Source organism: Podarcis liolepis (assembly GCF_965112155.1).
Source record: "Podarcis liolepis genome assembly, chromosome: Z".
NCBI lineage: Eukaryota > Metazoa > Chordata > Lepidosauria > Squamata > Lacertidae > Podarcis > Podarcis liolepis.
The window spans coordinates 15,356,869-15,367,072 of NC_139570.1; the positions used below are offsets into that span (position 1 = coordinate 15,356,869).

Below are 10,204 nucleotides of genomic sequence, written 5' to 3' on the forward strand. Positions count from 1 at the left end.
TCCATTTCCTCTGAGACATCCTTTTTTCAAGGCTGGTTCACTTTCTGTTCTTAATCTCAATTGGGGACTGGTGGGGCGTGCGTGAAAAAGCATGCCCCACACCGTTATCTCTTAGCATCTGGCAGTGTCAATTTTTGTTACTGAATGCAGAAAAACTACCCATTGATTTTCCTTTGGTGTCACTGTAGCCGGGTGCTCTCATGTTTTAATAGCCTTATTTATTATTGGCCAACTGCTATTCTGTCTGCCACTCTAACTGCACACATTATTTCAATGCTAATAAACATCCAATATGCCCCCCAAACATTGACCATTACAGCCTTTAACAAGACACGTTTGCAGATTTAACTCACAGAATGCGGAACGTAGAAAAGACACCAAAGGGAATCTGATCATCATTTGTTTTATTTTGTTTTATTTCTTGCTCTAAGGTTTCAATTTCCTGTTCCAAAAACATTATCACACTATCGGGGGAAGATATTTCTTGAAGGCTGCAGAGAATTAACTCTGTCTTGCATGCTGCCTTATGTCTGCTTTTTCTTCAGTTTGTGTTTTATTCTCAAAGCATTCGAGCGATTGCTGCTCCTTTTGCTGACACTACTGTGGCTTTGAACAGCTAGCCAGAGATAGCAGATGATAGGAGATTAGATAAGAATAAGCTTTAGAAAACACAAACAGTACAGTGAGGCTTGAATAGGAAGTAGAATTTATTTATCCCAGGTTTGTTCTTGTGGATGGAAAAAATGTCTTGAACAAATGAATGTTGTTTTGCCAGCACACCCTTAAAGAAGGCTGAAGAAACCATAACCATGATGAAAAAAGTTACATTTATTCAAATACAATATAGAGGATCTGCAAACAGCCAAACAAACATAATTAGACAAATAAAAATATAGCCTGGGCAGGGAAATTCTCCACTCCTGGATATGTTTACAGGCTTCACCTGTGGCCCCACAACAAAGGATTATAAATAACAGTGGCGTAGCGTGGGGGGTGCAGGGGGGGCCACCCGCACCGAGCGCAACATCTGGGGGGGGGCGCTCGCACTCACAGCTCTCTGCCCCTACCTGGCTCACTCACTCTCTCTCACTGCAGTGCTGGCTGTGCGAATCCGATCCGAGCCGCTGGGTCGCCGCCCACTGTGGAGGGGGTGGGTGCCAGGCGTGCGGTGCGGAGAGAGAGCGAGGGACTATCTGGGGGAGGGACAGTGCAGCGGCCGCCCAGCGCAGTGCTGAGCGCGGGAGAGAACCACACCAGACCAGACCAGGCAGCAGCAAGAAGAAGCTGGCAGCGGCGGCAGGTTAGGGGTTAGGGGGCGCAAATTACTTGCCTTGCCCCGGGTTAGGGGGCGCAAATTACTTGCCTTGCCCCGGGTTAGGGGGCGCAAATTACTTGCCTTGCCCCGGGTGCTGACAACCCACGCTACGCCGCTGATAAATAATTCTTCATCTTTGCTATGAGAACTGTGAATATTTGAACCTGACAAGTGCACAGTGGCACTAGCAGGTCAGTATTCACCCCACTGCACCTCCCAAATCTAAAGGGCACCCCAAGGACAAAAGCCCAAGGTGGCATATAGAGAAAGAGAGTGCCCTTACCCCAGTAATGCCTCAGTTATTTACACTCAATAAAATAAAACAATTTCCCTTCTGTCCTGCTTGTGGGTTTTAGAATTCTCCTTATTTGGGTGTAGAACTGTGGCAATCTATGTGGAAATAGTTGTTTCTTTGGTTTAGTGCAGAGCTTAGTTATTTGTTAAATTTATAACCTACCTTTCTTCCCAAAGCTTGGAGTCCACACAGCTTTCATTAGCCAGTATTTTCAGTGCTATGTAGTCTGAAGGCAGATGGTGTAGCCACCTTACTGAAGGCAAAGAGGGCTGGGTCAGTGCCTGGAGATTGCCAAGGACAGGGGTCACCAGCAGGGTACCTGCAAGTTACAAGAGATTCTGACTAAGAACTTTTTGTGGTAAGAGTTGTTCGACAGTGGGGTGGTCTCCCTTGGGAGGTTGTGGGCTCTCCTTCCTTGTAGCTTTTTAATCAGAGGCTGGATGGCCATCTGTCATGCATGCTTTGGTTGAGATTCTTGTATTGCAGGGTGCTGCGCTAGATGACCCTCAAGGTCCATACTGGCTCTACAATTCTATGATTCTGTGTGCCCATAGAGGCTTTCAATGGATCCCACATGGTCCGCTCCCTCACTGAAAGTCTGGAAAGAAGCATCCTATTGCATCCAGTAAAACAGTTTGTGATTTGTTGTGGTGCCCATGGGTACAAAAGAATCGGAAACCACTGGTTTAGGAATTTGTGTAAGAGCCCAAGTTCCATGACAGAAGAAATATAGGATATGTTTAAGCGATATATTTTAAAAGTCAATTTGCATTTAGCAAAATTAGGAAGAAAACTTGCTAAAAGCTCCATTTTATAACTCTTACACAGTTTCTCAAAGTTTCATCTGAATAAAAGGAAACCACAAAAGAATCATGTCCTTTTTGGGGGTAAATTGCAAATGCATGAAAAAGTTATAATAGCCTTCAAGTGATGGATAAAATTACCACACTGTCCATTATAATTTTCATCTTCCTTTAAATTAAAAGAAAGATAATTTTCATGATTAACTCATTTCTTTTTAGCTCATCAACCCTGTCCTACAGCTATATTTCCAGGGAAATTGGCCACTTAGCTGTTTCCCAAGTGATTTGACCTTTATTCTTGTGGCTAAATGAACAATCCTTTCTCAGTGTTGGGCTAGCAATAAGAGCTCTGAAGGGGACTTTCTTGCTATTAATATTGGTCCAGTGACCCAAGAAACAACAACTGAATGAGAGAACATCTCAGATCTGAATATTTATTTTCTTTGCCTCTATCATGGGTTGAGTAGCTTCCAGCTGCTTAGCCCCACTCCTCTGCCTCAGAGGATATCAGTAAGCTCTTCTGCCTAGTAGGTAGAGGTCAATGGCCAGCACCGTGCAAGATGAAGAATAAAGTCAGAAAATACCACCTAAACAATCCTGACACCATGTTATTTCTCCTCCTGATTCCAGACTTGAATGAGATTTCCATTTTGATATTCTTTGTAAGCCACCTTGAGAGCCTCTTTCTGAAGAAAGTGGTCGAATAATAATTTTAAAAATGTTATATGTATTCAATTGATCAAACATTGGTCATTTAAGAACTTTCTCATTGACTCAAAGGTCCCCCCCCCCAATTAATTGAGCAACAATTACTTTTTTGCAATTATTTTTGTTAAAAATAATTAACAAACAGACAACATCAACACAAAAACAGTCATTCTCTTTTGTGAGAGTGATTCAGGCTTCAGTCCTAAACAAAGTTATCTGAGAGTTGGACCCATTCAGCTCAATTAGACCTGCATCTCATGTGCTGTAAGGGAGAATGCTTTTTTAGAGATGAGTCCTTTGGCCCGTCTAACCTCATCCTAGCTTCTGGCTGTAGGATTCTGACATCATTCCTCACCCACCATAGTAGTTGGAAATCAAGGAGGGGGTAGAACCTCTGACCCCATGACTCACCAAAAGGGGCAAATATAACTGTGAGTGAGGGAAAGCCCTTTTGCTAACCTCTAGAGATCTTTGTTCTTCCATCTGCTATCAGTCTAAGTATGGGTCATCCTTTCACTCCAGCATCACAGATAGTGTTGTAGTTATTCACATAGGGCTGTCCACACATTACATTCAACAAGTGTACAATCTATGTACCTGTGTGCACAGATGGTTGAGCTGTACACCCATACAGTTGTTCACATGTAACATTCAACCAGTGTACACAATATGTACACAACAACTGAGCTGTACAAATCAAAAAGTGTATATTCTTTCACATAAACACTTGTACATGTATACAGACAGATTGCACCTGTGTTGACTGTTACATGTCAGCAAGCCTAGTTTATCCCTGCCTCCATTAGTATGTATACAACACCATGCATATAATAATAATATTAGTAGTAATAGTAGTATTTGAAACCAAGACATTCCAAAGAGTGTCAAGCTCTGCCTTAGAGCTACCAAACTCCCATAACAAAGGCACAAGGCTTATTTTACTTCAGCTCAGCCTAAGGAAAGTTTCAACGCTTGCCAGACTGTTCACAATTACTCAGGAAACGAGGTGCTTGTAGCCAAATATATGTATGATTGTTCTGTACAAAGAGGTGATTTATTTCTGCTACAAGGGCATTTGTTCGCCCAATGTATAAAATAACATTTTTCAGAAACTTCAAAGCCCCAGCGGTCAGGCAAAAATAAATCCTCAGACTAGTTTTTATGTGAAGCAAGAGTAATCATATAACCCTCGATTCCCACAACAGTCCTTTAAGAGATCCTCCCCTATTACATTTTTATACAATGCTCGCTTCCGTTTCTTCTGTCAAAATACCAGCTCGGCTGCACTACCATCTTTAATCAGCAGACTTCTAAATCTTCCCTGCAACTGGAGTGGGGGGGGGGGTGTTGTGTGGGTAAAGAAGTGTGTGATAAGAAAGCTATTCATCACGTCAGGCCAAAACAAACTGGTCACTGTGCAGGAAAGAAATTATTTTTCAACCGCACTTGTTAGTCATTTATAAAATTGAGCAATACACACAGTGTATATTTATGGTCTGGGAAGGAAAACTCTGCCCAAGTTATTTTTTACAATAAGGGAGAGGAAGTGTAGCTATTTGGCTTGGAAACAGAGAGCCAGGACATATATTTGTATGTATAAGCATGTGCATATGTATATCACAGTTATCTCGTTGTCTTCCTTCGGAGAAAAATATTTCTCTCTTGTCCTTTGAAAATATCTTTCTGGATTTTAAAGGTGAAGTGCCTGCGATCTTTGGAGGAGACTGCAGGTTTCCCACAAATTAGGATATGTAGTACTGAGGGGGGGGGGGGATGCAAACTTTGATGAGCAATAGCTGAAAAACTTATGAGGGATCTGTGCTTTCCAATTTTTGGAAAAATCAAAGTCTCCTTCCAGGTGTCCATTCAGTGGATCTGAGGGTATTTATTTAAGTGTAAAGAGGTATTCTTAAATCCAGAGGTTATTTCCCTCAATGAAAATTAATTCGTTGGGGCAAGGAGTGAGGGCTTTTTGTTTATTTAACTTTTTAATAACAAAAAGTACATCCCACATATCTTTCAAAGAAACTCTAGGCTATTTATAATCCAAAGCAAAAATTAAATGTAGTGGTCCCCATTAAAATCATCAATACAATGGTACCTCGGGTTACATGCACTTCAGGTTACACACGCTTCAGGTTACAGACTCCACTAACCCAGAAATAGTACCTCGGTTTAAGAACCTTGCTTCAGGATGAGAATAGAAATCGTGCTCCAGCAGCACGGCGGCAGCAGGAGGCCCCATTAGCTAAAGTGGTGCTTCAGGTTAAGTACAGTTTCAAGTTAAGAACGGACCTCCAGAACGAATTAAGTACTTAACCCGAGGTACCACTGTATGTATGTAAAAACCAAGACTCTGCAACAAAATCCAAACCAGACAATAACAGATCTAAAACATTGAAGACCCACCAGCAAAAAGAGAAAACATGGGTAAAAGACTCTTTTTTTAACAGCAGTGGTGAATAATTTGTTTGCCCTTGGATAACTCTCCAGGAACTTCATGCCAATGGTGGGTGTGGCAAAAGGTGAGCATTGCCACTCTACACACAAATTCACATATGTAGGATTGCCGTATTTTGAAGAGCAAAAAAGAAGACACACTTACCAATTTCTAATTTTAGCTATGGATCACTATGACAACTCTACCCATGAAAAAGAGGACATGTCCTGGGAAAAGACGACATATGGCAACCCACACATATACAAACATGCAGGACAGAATTAAAATGAGTGTGGGAAATGCAGGACAATGAGGCTTTGGAGCATGGATGGGAAACCTGTGGACCTCCAGATATTGTTGGTCCCATCAGCCCAAGCAAGCACAGCTAATGGTTCAGGATGATGGGAATTGTAGTCTAACACTTTCTGGAGGGCTGGAGGTCCCCCACCCCTGCTTTAATGTTTTGTTTTGTGTTTTCTTTTGTTTTACGAAGCAGAAGTCTTCTGTTAAAGTTTTTTCTTTTTTGAATCAAAACTGAGATAATAGTTTAAAAATCTGCTGAAAAAGCTGGATGTTAATGCTACTGAAAGCAGCTTCCTTGTTCAAACATTGGTCTTAAATAAGGACAATTGTATCTGATCTCTCTTCAGCAAAATCATTATGGTTGTGGTGCTGCAGGTGCAGTCAGCCAGATGCAAAAAATACAGAATAAATTTATCTGGGGTGGCTTCTTAAATTTGGAGGATTCTCAACTCTGATGTGAGCCTTATCAGGACACTGCAGTCATTTCACCAGTGAGTGAAGAAACACTTCTTTGTCCAGGAGGAGCAAGTTGAGTTGGACACTCAGGGCTGTCTTAAGCATATGCAGCGCCAGGATGCAAAGATCCCCACCCCACAACAGTTGCCCAGTCCCAGGCGCACAGGAGGGTGGAGCCAGCAAGCTGCCTCAGCATCTCGCTGGCTTGGTCGCCCCTAAACTCACGGTGCAGAGCAGCAGAAGAGCCCACCACGGCGCTCCAACTGATAGGCAGACTCTTCCCCAGACTCAACCTCAACAACTTAAATCCTAAAAAAAGTCAACAAACAACTTTGGTCGGCCCTCACGGCCCTTCACTTCATCAAATCTGGCCCTCTTTGAAAAACGTTTGGACACCACTGGCCTATGGGTATGACGCCCCTTTGGGCACTAGCATTTCTGCATCCATGGTTGGTTTTATTTCTAATTGAATTCTGCATTATGTTTTGCTCTTACTTTGTTTTATTCTTGGTTTGAATTGTATTTCAACCCTGGAAATACTTTTATTAAATAAATATTGCCAGTAGTTATTATTGGTTTATTTATCACAATTATATACCAACTTTATCTTCCAATGAGCTTAAGGTGCTGTACTTGGTTCTCCTCCTACCCATTTCATCCTCACAATAAACATGTGAGGCAGGTTAGGCTAAGAGATGTTGACTGGCCCAAGGTCACCCAGTGAGCATCTTGGCAGAGTGCGGATTCGAACCTTGGTATTCCAGGTCGTGGTCCAACACTTTAACCATTAAGGCACACTGGTTCTTATCATGATGGGTTAAATTACTGAGGAATAAAATATGTTATCTTCTCTAAATCAGTGGTAGAGCATCTGCTTTGCTTGTGGAAGGTCTCAGGTTCCATCCCTGGCTTCTTCAGTAGGGCTGGGAGACACCCCTGTCTAAAAATCTGGATATACAGTGGTACCTCGGGTTAAGTACTTAATTCGTTCCGGAGGTCCGTACTTAACCTGAAACTGTTCTTAACCTGAAGCACCACTTTAGCTAATGGGGCCTCCTGCTGCTGCCACGCCGCCAGAGCACAATTTCTGTTCTCATCCTGAAGCAAAGTTCTTAACCTGAAGCACTATTTCTGGGTTAGCAGAGTCTGTAACCTGAAGCGTCTGTAACCCGAGGTACCACTGTATACTGCACGTTAATGTAGACCAATTAACTGACTCAATATTAGGCAGCTTCCTACGCCCATATTTTTACCAACTTTTCTCAGTGCTTTTAAAAACATCAAAACATGCAAAAAACCCAAGCAGCCAAATGTTGAGAGGGAAAATCAATAGCAATTTAAAGGAAGCCTGTCCACCATTACTGACCTTCTAATTCAGAACCCCTGATAAGCTTCCAAGGAACCTCGAAGAGAGGTTGGGGGGGGGGAGAGAGAACCACTTCTCTAAACGATCTTTTACTACGTGAGTAAAATCAATACTTTTAAAGCAAAAAAGAGAGAAGAAGCTAGAAACAATACTTGCTTTTAGACGATGGAAGCCTGCCTTGTAGCACGCTGGTCTTCAGCTGGTGGGTCAGGACCTATTTACTGGGCCATGGCCTGATCTAAGGTGGTCTGCAACAACAGCACTACCACCACAGAAAAATACAATAAAAGATGAAGAAATAAATCCCCAAATGCCTGTTTAGATTAAAGATCGCTCCTGTGTCTGAAAACCTGCAAAACAGTCCAGGCTCTTTTTAAAATTAAAAAAACAAAAAACCTGTAGGGGCCCCAGATCCTCCTTCCTCCTTTGGCCCATAGGATATGGGGTAGAACTCCGTCTCTTCCTTACCACCCTACAGTTTTCCTACAAAGACTGTCTTGCCCATAGCGCTCTTTGTCCCTGAACACACAGCTTGCTGCAATGGCACATGCACAGGTAAAAAGCAACTTCCTGGGAGTGATTTCAGCTGGAAAATTGGGAGAGGGGATTGTCAGTTCCCTTCCTATCAAAATCCTACACAGCAAAATTCCACATAGTCACTCATCCAGCTGCTAATTCTTAATTTATAAAACAATTATAGGCTAGACGACCACATGGGCTTCTTCTAAAGGAGTTGTTTTCTTCTGTGTGTGTGAAAAGGAAAAATATCTATTCTAGGATGGTATACATTTGTTGTTGTTGTTGTTTTATTTCTTACACTCCCTTAACTATAAGGGATGGAAGGTGAAGCTGTGGGATGTGAAACACATAGCAATCAAGTACAACATTCCTAGAGTGGACGTGGATGCTTTGTACCAGCCAGGAGTCTAACTTCCTGTTTCCTCCTGAGCTGTGACAAAACTTCCTTTGCATGTGACTAGAGGCCTGTGTGTGTGTGTGTGTGTGTGAGAGAGAGAGAGAGAGAGAGAGAGAGAGAGGGGGGGGGGGCTAACCTGGGCAAGGGAGCACAGCTCCTTCCTTTGTCTCTTCTCTATTTTTGCTCTTCTGCATGTTAGCAGAAGTGACTGCCTGTTTGCAGTCACTTAGGAACTAACTCCCTTATGGGATAGTTCCACATGTGTATATAGTTTTGTAACCTAAGACTGCCTTCAGGGATACAACTGTGAACTGAATGAATGTGAGTAAACTACTTTTATATTGACTTTAATAAGACTCTTGTGTCTATTCTTTTTAAGAGGGGCAGGATGGGATCTTACCAGGAATCTTATACTGAGAGACTCAGATGAGACTGAAACAAGTAAACCGCTGTGTGTTTAAAGGGGAATGTTACTCTGCTAAGATATAGAACTTGCTAACGCAAGTTAGGAAGGATATCATTAAACAATATATCCTCTCCTGCATCCCTGAACATTCCCACAAAAGCAATGTAAAAATACAAATTAAAAAGAGTTTAAAGCAAATTACTGTCACAAGCAGAGGGTGTTAAGGGCTACTGTAATGAAGTATTTTTGCAAGTACCGAATTTTTCCGTGTAGAAGACTAGTTTTTTTTTTAAATTCAGATATCATCTTTAAAATTTGGGGGTTGTCTTATACATGGATTGTGCAATGTGGGGATGTGGGATTGTTTGCTGCTGTGAGTGGTAGATTGTTATTGGTGGCTGTGGCAAAGGGTTGGTGTTGATTGGCTGTCACTGCAGCAATTGGGCGGGTGATTTGCTGCCTTTGTTGGCGAGGGGACAGAGGACAGGTAGCTTTTGTGAGGCGTGTGAGAGGCATTATCGGTCTTGTGGGTGAGCGATTTTCGGCATTCCCCCCGAAAAAGAGCTCAACAACTGTGGGCCACCCCCACAAAAAAAGCTCAGCAACTCTGGGCAATCCTCCCCCCAGAAAGCTAAACAACTTTGGGGAATCCCCCCCATTTTCTTAATTTTGAGTCCCCAAAACAGGGGGCATCTTTTTTTTTTTTAAGATTTTTTATTCAGATTTCACAAAGGATTTTTTTTAACAAACACAACAACACAAACAAACACAAAACTAAACAAAAACATGTATAATTTCAAATCCTTATATTCATATAACTTATTTCCCCGACTCCCCCATACCTCCCCTTACTGCATTCTAATTTCAATTTTTTTCAGCAAATTCTTACTCTCAATCTTCTCAAATTTATAACCTCTTTTCTTATTTTTAATCTTAAACTTTACAGCTGTTAACCCCTTAATTTATAACACCAGCGCCATTCTAACACTCATTAATTTTATAGTATTTCTTAAGATAGTTCTTGAATTTTTTCCAATCTTCTTCCACCGCCTCTTTTCCCTGGTCTCGGATTCTGCCGGTCATTTCTGCCAGTCCCATATAGTCCATTACCTTCATCTGCCATTCTTCCAAGGTGGGTAGATCTTGTGTCTTCCAGTACTTTGCGATGAGTATTCTTGCTGCTGCTGTGGCGTACA

The 10,204-nt window shown here is 42.0% G+C and overlaps 1 long non-coding RNA gene across 1 annotated transcript; it reads right to left on the reverse strand.

Moving 5' to 3' along the window:
- Window positions 1–414: 414 nt before the first annotated feature.
- Window positions 415–8,672, reverse strand: LOC310698892. Its single transcript, XR_014521787.1, has 3 exons — window positions 7,843–8,672; window positions 1,773–1,929; window positions 415–616 (listed from the first exon to the last, which is right to left on the reverse strand). It is a non-coding gene; the product is annotated as an uncharacterized lncRNA (long non-coding RNA).
- Between the last annotated feature and the right edge of the window lie 1,532 nt (window positions 8,673–10,204).